Source organism: Zingiber officinale, chromosome 6B, assembly GCF_018446385.1.
Source record: "Zingiber officinale cultivar Zhangliang chromosome 6B, Zo_v1.1, whole genome shotgun sequence".
Lineage (NCBI taxonomy): Eukaryota > Viridiplantae > Streptophyta > Magnoliopsida > Zingiberales > Zingiberaceae > Zingiber > Zingiber officinale.
This window is the reverse complement of record NC_055996.1, coordinates 90456811-90468239: the sequence shown is the minus strand read 5'-3', so window position 1 is coordinate 90468239 and position 11429 is coordinate 90456811. Positions and strand designations below refer to the sequence as shown.

The following is an 11429-nucleotide window of genomic DNA, read 5'->3' as shown; positions in this document are numbered from 1 at the left end:
AAAATCGATGAAAACATTGTTTACAAAGTTATTTTCTAGAGAATTTTAACCAGAAAACAATGGCAATTATTTTGGGAAAAACTAATGTGAATGGCTTGTAATTGTACTGGACCGAGGCATCTCTAGATCAATTGCCCAACTAAAATAATATTTGTTCGTCGTATTCTTTGTGAATTCTGTGTTGTCAAATCATGATCAATCAGTAGTGCGGGAGAAAGTGTAGATCCACGAAGCATAGACTTGAAATTAAACCATGAAAAATATGGTAAATGAAGGTTGACCGCAACAAGCTTTGTTGACTGTACTTCTTGCTTTCAACATTCTCAAATTTCAGAAAATATTAGGAAAAATAATTTGTAAACTCAATTATTTTACCTTTGATGCAATACAATATTTATACCAATTTTTAAAGAGATTTTTCTAACTAATTTAATCTCTACATGTAAGTTGGAATCGGTGGTAATATAATGATTTCCAACATGTAATTCATTCTACAAACTTGAGCAAATCATACAATTTAGAAATTCAACTTCCAAATATTTTAGCAAACCATACAAATTTGAAATTCAGTCGATCCGATCATGAGTTCAGTATAACTGAGTCCAACCTTGCATTAACAGAAGTTTCAGCCATGGCGATCAAGTCCAAGTTCACCTTCCCTCATCGATGCTACTGTTTCCAATCGATTCAACAGACAAAATTCTGGTTTCCACACTGTCAGTGCTCCAAACTGGAAAGCTAGGTCTCACTTGTACATGTCTTCGGTATGAAGCATCAGAATTCTCAGCTGTTACAGAGCTGCTGCTGCTCACATCCCTACATTGCCACAGGAGCAAATAAGAAGGCCTCTCAGTCACATCCATGATTTCTAGATCCCCTACAAGCATAGCCATGACTCTCGACATCGGTGGTCGATGCGCTGGTGATGCTTGGGTACAAAGTAGAGCTACTCCAATGACCCGGTTGACCTCTTCCTCGTCAAATGATGTTAGGCTTTGATCCACCACCTCTATTTTTTTATTGTTCTCGAGTAGATTCCAGACCTAATTAAGACAGGAATTTGGTCTCAGCTGAGATTTTCTTTTAAAAAGGCTACAGCCTTAATTCATTTCAAAGAACTCAAGTAAATTAATACAATTAATCAGATATAAAATGTTGGGATTTAGTTATATCACCATAATTAGCATGTGTATACGTACGTACCCATTCAAGAAGGTAAACTGTCTCATGATCAAGTCGATCAGAGTTGGGCCTTCCGCTAACAACCTCCAATGCTAGAACTCCGAAAGCAAAGACATCAGCTTTCTCTGTAAGATGCCCTCTCAGGGCATATTCCGGTGCCAAATAGCCACTTAACATAATCAATATCAATAATTAGCAAATATTAGTTATAGTGTGAAATCGATACCGGATGAAGTAGCACTTACATTGTACCAACAACCTTTGTGCTAATGTGAGAAATCTTGTCGTCGTAGAGCTTAGCTAGACCGAAGTCTGAGATTTTCGGGTTAAGATCAGCATCGAGTAGAATATTACTAGCCTTGACATCTCTATGCACAATACGAACACTTGATTCCTCATGGAGATAAGCTAAACCTTTTGCTACACCCAATAATATATTAAAACGCTTTGGCCAATCAAGATGTAAATCTCTCTTCCCTGCACTCAGAAACAACAAAATCATTTACTCCACAGCATACATGTAAGTGTCCTTCCATGATCTATTAAGCATCTATAACAACATACCAAAAATTACTTGATCAAGGCTACGGTTTTCTAGGTACTCATACACCAAAATCCGGTTTTCTTCATCGACACAGCAACCGTGCAATTTTACAAGGTTTCGGTGCTGCACAGCAGATATGGTTGCAATCTCTGTCAAGAACTGGCCCTTTCCTTGGTAAGATGTGGTCGAGAGTTTCTTGATAGCTACTTTTCTTCCATTGCTTAGTGTGCCCTGCATGTTAGCCAATTTGCTTCAATTGGTCCAACTTATTATTGTATGGATAAAGGATTGGTAGCTTAGTATAAAAATACAGAAAATAACAATTTTCAGTTCACCATTAAATTATTGACCAATATGAATTCCTTCTTTAATTTAGGTAATAATTTAAATGCACAAAGCTCTTACAAAATTTGTAAACCATCCAAATTATGTAATTGTGTCAATTCAGATGATGCAAAGAAGCAAACTTGTTATACACTGAACAAAATATACTTACCTTAAACACTGGGCCAAAACCTCCTTCTCCCAATATGTTGGCAGGATTGAAGTCTTCGGTTGCAGCCCTCAGTTCAGCATAACTAAAGGTGTAAGGTTTCACATCTAGTTCTTTTAATACTGTTTAACATTTTGCAAAGAGATTTAAGATGTTAATTAAGATATGGCTATATGAGTGATTAATATGCTGACAAGTACCTTTAGATTGTTCATTTATCCTTCTATGTCGTTGAATTAATATAAAGGTTGCACATATAGCTAAGAACACTACAACTGCAACACCAGCCAAAACACCAGCAATTAAACTCTTATGCTTATGACCATTTTCAGGACTTGCTGTCAGTGGTTTGTTTGATACATTGGGTGTAAAATCTGCAGTCATTCTAAATATTAGGAGTTAGCCATATCAAATAAGAAAGTAAAAATCTACTTTGCGTGACTACCATGAGGGTATACACTAATAGCAGAGATGGAAGGGCCATAATATCCTCTATACGGTGTGCAGCAAGTACCCTTTCCAGCCCAAAAGAAATGGATTTCAAGAAAATTGTTTGTTACCGGAGAAATGTATTCCTTAACAACAGCACTAAAGGATCTCCCACCGGCCTCTTTTCTTATATCAAAGTCCTTCTCTCTACGTTCGCCCTAAAGATATACAGAAAAAGAACATAAAGAATTTGTAACTTCATGCAAATTGCAACAGTTCAATGATCGTATGTTCTTCACATTGAAAGCATGGTTAATGTGGAAACAATAGAAACATTTCTTACTACTACAAGCTGTTATTTGACCTTTTTGCAGTCTCCTTGGAAACATAATGTTAAAATATTTAAAAATTTATAGTTAAATTAGAAAATCATACACACTGTACAAGATCAGTCAAAACTTATTGCAAAGTCAGAGTTAGTTTTGATGCAAGCATGTGATGCGTCGTTTGCTCTCCACTTTAGTACTTTATTTTTTAAATTTTGTAATGAAAATCATTTCAATAAAGTAGATTGCTAAAAATTCAGTTTCATAAGTCATACCTGAATATAGATATCAAAAACCCTTCTACCCAAACTTTTCCAAGTACTTTCAAGGATGATAAACTCAGAGAATTGAAGCCTTATGGAGTAATTTCCATTCTGAAGACCGAAACCATAATATCTCAGTGAAGACGCAGACATTCTTGCATTGTGAAATAGATCTGGGTCTAGTGTATTCTCGAATACAGTTGCGAGATTAATTATATAATTAGCATTGGCAGCATCTAGAAAATTTCCAACACTGCTAATACCCCATTTAACTGGGTCTGTCACATAATATGATGCACTTGAGAGATTTGCATTGTCTGTCTCATACACAATGTCATCAGAAGATTTAACCGGACTACTACCTCCACATAATATACCAAAGGAATAATCTGGAATTATTTTAAAGATAATGCTGAATCAATATGAATGTTTGAATAAATTTCTATCAAGAGGAGTTAACACATAATTATCAGTGAACAAAGTTGTAGTTTCTCACAGTTTGGAGAACCACGATTGCATGGGATATCACGCTGAAGGCATTTTAACCCCAAAGGCAATTGGCTGCTTAGATCACCAAACATAAGAAAAATGATTTAAAAACAAAAATACATTACACACAAAAAAAACACAACACTTGGGACAATTTTTTGTATTAAGGAAGTACCTGCTGTTGGAAGGGTCAATAACAAAGTTGTTTGCCACCAAGTTCCTGGATACCCGAGATTAAGAGAAAAAAGGGATGAAGAAACTAACTAAACTGATATGATGAAAATGTTTTAGTCTGACTAAAGCTCAAGAGTACTTGAAGATAATGAGTTAGCAGATGCTCTAATTGATAATATTTTCAGAAACAATGTTAGAATTAACTAGTTTTTATAGGATCAAAGAAGATTCCTGTGTACCACATACAATTCTAGATTCTGTTGATTAACCCAAGAGGGAAAGCTTCCTGATAAATAATTGTATGATAGGTCACTGCAAAGAAACACAGAAATCTACATAATAAGAATCAGATGAATACATATAAGGAAATTAAACTAGATGGAAATTTAAACCTAGGTTTGAAGCCATAAGCAACAAGAAACATACATGTTCATTAGTGAATTACTCTTTTCGGCTGGTAGGTTACCAGATAGGCTGTTGTTGCCAAGGAATCTGATTAAAAAGTAGATGAGTAAAGATTTTAAGTTCAAAAAGTGATCAATCCAGACCCAAAAAAAAAATGCTAAATTAAGTGTGAAGGACTAATTGAGCATTTCTCACAAGTATTGAAGTGAACTTAAATTTAAGAGAGACTGAGGAACTTGGCCTGTTATATTGTTGAAACTCAAATCTCTGTAGAAACAAATAGTTATGAATGGTGAAATCATTGGCAAGATGGACATTAAATAAAATGATGAGATCCACTACTAAAAGTCTAGAACATCAGGGAACATTACACAGATTGACAGCTCATATACAAGGCATAAGAAGCTTACAGGTCCTTTAAACTTGTGTATCGTGAGAAGTCTTGTGGAATAGAATCAGAAATCTTGCAGTTTCTTAACACTCTACAAAAATAATTATGACGTTATATGGGACATGAAGCCTAAGCTAAACAAGAAAACAAATTTAACCAGGTTAACTTACAAAGTGCTCAAAGATGTCAAGTTACTAATAAATTCCAAAGAAGAGCTCCCATTTATTATCTCTCCTATTCTTCTGCATAAGAAAGTTCAATATTTTCTTAATCAATTAAGAATTTATAGTTCTGGATCTTTAGAAATATGATGCTTTGTGTGAATCTGAAACATTATACGCAATGAGGGCTTGCCACAAAAGCATAGATTAGAGAAATCTAACACATTCATAGCACTTGAGGAACTGAATTTAGTTTGCACCAAGAAAAGAATTAATCTCACTTGATTCATTATATAAAACAACTTACAGTTCAGTCATTTGGGTGAGGTTAGAAAATGTTGCAGGAATTGGACCTTCAAAGGAGTTACCTTGGAGGCGCCTATCAAGAAAAATAGTAAAACTAGTATCCGAATTGTCTATGAAAAATGATCACATATCAAACTGCAGTTTTAGTGACAATGAACATAGAATAGAGATGTACATGTTACAGTTACATAATGAAAATATTTTAAATAACATATGTCAGTTGTTGCAGAACCCTCTTCTCAAGGCCAAACTAACTAAAACAAGTTAGGAATCTCAATAATTGGGTTAAAGACATGATTCTTATCCGGCCATTTATCTGATGGTTAAGATTAACGTTTGTGTTGACAATTTACATAAGTTATCTCGATCTAATACAACCCTCCATCTTCTTTTATAAATAATATATTAATAATCTAATATTAATTAGTATTTATACATAATGAATATGCTTTCTTATTTATTTTGGCCTATTGAAATTAAATTAACATTATTAAATATGATTTAATTACTCATTAATAACCTAAATAACATAACATATGTATTGATAATCAAATATCATTATGATTGTTGTTGTGATAATATATTGTATGTTAATGCAGAATTTTCTTAAACTTTTATTTTATTTATTACTTATATTGTGTATTGCTAATAATATGGTATTTAATGAAATATGACATTCATTATTCATAAGTTTTCAAATATCTTTGGTTATCTTGTATAGAAAACAATTTTCTTATATTTTTAAATTTTTCATACAGCTTCGATGATCTAATCAATCCAATATAGCATAACACTTGAGATTCTTTACTATTTGATCCCAATCTTGATATTCATTTTGACAACTTTGAAATCTGAATTATGACAAAAAGCTGACATCATCATAAGAAACATGCTTTAGTTATAAAATCCATTCTGAAACTAATACTTATCATGAAAAAAAAAAGAACATATCCTTAAATAGAAGTTGAATAGCAGGGTTTGATGCATGTATAGTTTTTCTAAGTAGTTGGAACTATGGCTTGAGATTCTAGAATGAAAGTACTGAATCTTACAAGCTGATTAGGTTGCTCCATCCCCCTATGTAATCAGGTATTCTTCCCATGAAACTATTGTCTGAAACCCGCCTGAAGAAAGAATGAGATTCCATGTTGGACTAAACTATAATATAGCCAAGTTAGACTTTAGTTGAACTTACAATGTCGTCATGATTTTGAGATTGGACAGAGTTGGAGGTAGCTCACCGCTAAGTCCAGCACTATCCACAAACCTATAGATCGGTAGAACAAAGGAGTATCAATTATGCAGTAAGGTAATTGTGATTGGGAATTCAAGAGGCAAGAAAAACTGACAATTTGTTTAGGTTGGTCAGATTCCCAAATTCTGCGGGAATAGAACCAGTGAAATTGTTGTTTCCCAAACCCCTGCAAAAGTATTTTTTTTCCTTTTCCTTTAGAAACTTGGAAGGTGCAAATTTAATGATCATTATATTACTAATCATGTGCATTAGGATGTGATCATTTATTTCAGAAACTTTATGCCAGAAATGAAAAAAAAAGGAAGAAAACAATCTCTCAGGAACAAGTTAAAAATTATATTTACAGAGAGTTTAACTTCTGAAGGTTCCCAAGTTCCTTTGGTATTGGCCCTGACAAGTCATTAACCCCTACAGTTCTAACGATGATCATATGAACTGATTAGAAGACAGTGATAATGAAAAATAAAATTAGATCATTTATTAAGTGAAAAAGTCTTACAAGTATTCCATCCCAGTAAAATTCCCAAAAAATGCAGGCAGAGGACCAGTGAGGCAGTTCTTCCCTAAATTTCTGCAATAGATATATTTGCCATAATCAAGCAATTTCGATAGTATTGCCATGAAAGACTGTGGATAATTATTCATGCTTCTCTTTATATGCTTTCCACATTTGTACTCATATTCCATGTGTTACCTTCAATTCTAGCTTGGTTATCGAGTTGATCATGCTAAGTAATCATGATTAGTTTTGGTATCTTGATTGGGTTATATTGTATAGTTAAGTTCTCATTTTGATGTTGCTTTAGATAGTGTGAGCCAATTGAAGACAACTATTCAACGGATCAACCTCAGGCATAGCATGACGATATATGATATGTAGAGAGTTGGAAACCGTTTATCTTCAAAGACAAGTGAAAATTAAATTACACGATCAAGAACATAAACTATCTTACAAATTAGTGAGGTAGGGTAGATTCTGCAGCTCTAGCGGAATAGTTCCGGTCACATCCAAGGAAAATACCTTTCTGAAAGCAACATGAATAAAATTTACACATATTTATAGGAAAAGGAAAAAATTCTCAAAAAAAAGAAAGGAACATGTGTATGAGGTTCTTGCTCCTGTTTAGCAATGGTTCAAACACTATTCGTGCATGTTACAGAGGAGAAATGTGATTAAGTGTGGTGATGCCAAAACTTGTGATTTAAAACTATACTACATCATTAGTAGGCCATTCATGACAATAAGTGATGCTAAAATTAAATATATTGCAATGAATCATGCGCCATTCAACCCTAGTGATTGAAAATGTTGGTACATATGGGGCTGATCCAAACATAATAAGTATAATGTTTATGATTTCTATATGAATGAAATGGGATTAAGATAGAATTAAGCAAAACTAGTAATTTAGACATACAAGTTGAACGCTCATAAATGTCATCAGTCACATTGATTTTCTAGTTCTTCAACAAAAACTGAAGCATTACTATGTCAATCATATTTCAAACAGGAAATAGCTTTACCATAAGAACCATAAATTCCCGACACAATCTTGGTGATTAATTCCTCAAAAAAGGTAGAGGAGTAGCAATAATCTAATACTCCAAGCATGCTTGTATGTGATTTCCTTTCCCTTTCTTTGGATAGGAAAATCAGCACGTGTGACACGAGATGACGTAAAATTGCCAAATACCCATAAAGAAGAGTAATAGAAACTCTAAAGTAAGAAATAGCTCTAAATTCACACTATTTTATCATACAGCTTAGTGATATGGCAGGTGTTGTTGCTGTAACCGCAGTCGCATTTGATTCCTGGGTTGAAGTCATCATTATCTATGCTAGTTTCATCGACTGCAGCACCACTGCACGGTTCACCACTAAAATTCCATTTTGACGATGCTTTCAGACTCCATCTCCCTAGAATTGAGTTCAACGCCACAACTACAAGCATTTCAATAAACTCAAGTTAGCTATGGTAAAACTAGGCATTTTCATCTTGTTACCATATAAGAGCAATACTTCTTTATTAGGTCAATGGCTCTCCGAGCCATTAAAATATACAACTCTTTTACCGAACTGTACAGAATTCTGATCTTTCTTACCATAGCGCAGGACATAAATATGAAATATCGAGTGAATGATGTAAAGATCTTCAAGAAATAAATAGAGAGATTAAACCGTTGAGAAAGGAGCTCCAATGAAATCCATTTCATAGACGAACGGATCTACTCGAACCCAGTGAAGGAAAAGGGAAAAGAGGATTAAAACCAGAATCTTTCGCACCTTCGTTCCGATCCATTTTCGACATCTGATCAGTGCGTTTACAAGTGAGTGGTGGATTCGGATACCGAGACTAAAGTTGTTGAATAAACTACTTCATCACTAAAATTGGATAAATTAAATGGTGGCAAAATCATGCAACTCCATCCTCCCAACTTCCTCAGCCCTATTAATTCAACAATTCATTAAAAATATATAAATAAATTCATTAACGAAAGACATTTTTCGATGAAAATATTGATTTCCTTTCCATTTCCAAACTTTATTTTTCCGTTATTCTTCCTTCTCATTAAATTACGGGACATTTATCATAGCACAACGGCCTTTTATAGTCGAACAACTAGTGAAATATTTTATTACTGTGAATTAATCTAATATATATTGGAGCAAGTATTCATATATGTCCTAAATAAGTCAACAAATGAGTGTTTCAAAATTAAATTTATGATTATGATTTTGATATATAATATTTAATTATTAATTTTGTTACTGAAACCACTAGCTAAGTTCCTAAATAACTAAATCATATCTATGGAGCTATATTATTATTGAGATATCCGTAGATATCCGTATTTCAATCTTTAATTATAATGTATTTATAAGAATTTTTCTTTAAATAAGATGTATAATTAAATGATGTTAGATTTTTGGGCTATTCATCATGCACTTCCCGACCTATCTTAGTGGGCAATGAAAAATTCTATGGGGCCAAGATAATAATTCCGAGCTCTCTAAGTCCATTAGCCGATTTGGGCCAAAACAAACTTATAAACCTATAGAACTAAGTCCATTAGCTGATTTGGGCCAAAACAAACTTATAGACCTATAGAACTCAGAATTATATAAAACCAAGTCATATATATTTGTCTAGATCTCCTGATTATATTCATGCCATTAAATATTAATTTCGCACAATATATTAAAAGCATTAATTTTTAAAATACGAATGCGTTAAAAAAATCTAATTTGTATTAAAAAAATTATTGTATTAAAAAAAATCATTGATCTCAATATATTAGACTAAATTGATGTTTGAGGATATGAATATAGATCGAAACTAACACAATATATCGAAATAAATAATTTATTCATATTTTTTAAATATGAATAAGGGAAGCGCTTGTGGTGGTTGCGTGGCCCATTTAGAGAAAAAATTCCTACAAATTCGTCATACTAGGGATCGAACCATGGGTACCTGGATGACAACCTAGATATCCTGTCGTTATACCATAGCCCCGTGGGCATGTGAATTGGGTATTAAAAAAAATGATTAACTAGACTGGGTAACGTCGAGCTTAGGATGATCAGTCCGACTCCACGGAAGTTTCTTACTGGCCACTAGGGTAAATCGGAAAGCGCTCGTAGCGGGCAGCCCATGAACCCAACATCCTTTAGTTGTGTGTCCTATTTGGAGGAAACGTGAATTGAGTATTTAAGAAACTTAGCTATTTGGTTCCGTAAAAAGTTATGTAATTATTATAAATACTTAGCTTACTTATAGACTAAAATAAAAGTTTAAAATTATGATTAATTAAAATCTAGACCTAATAATTAGGATTACATAGATTTAAATTAAATTAAATTTACTTTATATTAATCGATTTTTTCTTGAAGGAAAATAATAAAAAAAATTTTAAAATTTTTTTTGTGTGTTTAAGAATAAAAAAAATTAAAAATATTAAAATAGGGAGAGGAAGGTGCAAAATTTTAAAAGGAAAAAAAAATTAATCGTTGAAAACAAAAAAATTAACAATTAAAACAAGAAAAAAAAAAATTTGAAAAAAAAAACAAATTCAACGGCTTAAAACAAATTATTAAAAAAAAAACTAAGCGGCTTCGCGCGAGACCGGGCCTCGTGGAGGCCGGCCATGGGGACTTGTAAAGTCAGTGTCGTGCAATATGAGATTTAACACAGACACATATACCTTCAGCAGGATCTGTCTTAGGTTGAGTTTGAGCCGCTGCTCTCTCCAGCGACGCACGGAGCAGCAAACAGTACAGAACCGTGAAGGAGAACGCCATTGTTAACCTTGGAAGTTGGCTGTGAAGAAGAAGAAGAAGAAAGCCGATCGAGCTGCTTAACAACAAGCTACATGCTGCATCAAAAGCTTATTATATATAATTTGATATGCATGCAGTGGGAAAAAGTCCATCCCTTCTTTTCGTGGTCGTGCAGGCATGGGACCGAAGAGGGAGACTTTCAGGATCGAATTTAATGTTTTTATTGCAAGAAGTAAAATACAATTGTGAGTTGTGACCCCTTATTTCTTTCCTTAGCTTATCAATTACAATCAAGATGACTGCGATTAATTTGGAGGAACTCCTCTAGTTCGTAATCTTAAGTTTCGTTCTTGTCCCATCCCTAATTTACATGTCAGATTACGTTTGAAATCCAGTTAAAATTAACTATGATCTTTCTTGAATTCATATTCTCATTTAAATTATAGTTCGAATCGAGACAAACGATTGGAGACCGTTAATGGTGGATGGACAGCCCTTGCTCGGTATCATATAGTCCGCCTATATATCATTAGCAGTCTCCGGTCGTCTGTCTCGATTCAAACTATAACGTAGGTGGAAAGGTGAATCCAATGAAGATCGCAGTCAATTTTGACCGAATTCCAGACTTGATCAGACTTAAAAATTACGGAAAAGATTAAGAGGAGACTAGGGATTGTATACTAGAAGATCTACACTCCTCCCGTTAATCAATTAACATATTTAATTGGG

The 11429-nt window shown here is 33.6% G+C and overlaps 1 pseudogene; it reads right to left on the bottom strand.

Annotated features, from left to right (window-relative positions):
- Window positions 1-385: 385 nt before the first annotated feature.
- Window positions 386-10779, bottom strand: LOC121993089 (annotated as a pseudogene).
- Between the last annotated feature and the right edge of the window lie 650 nt (window positions 10780-11429).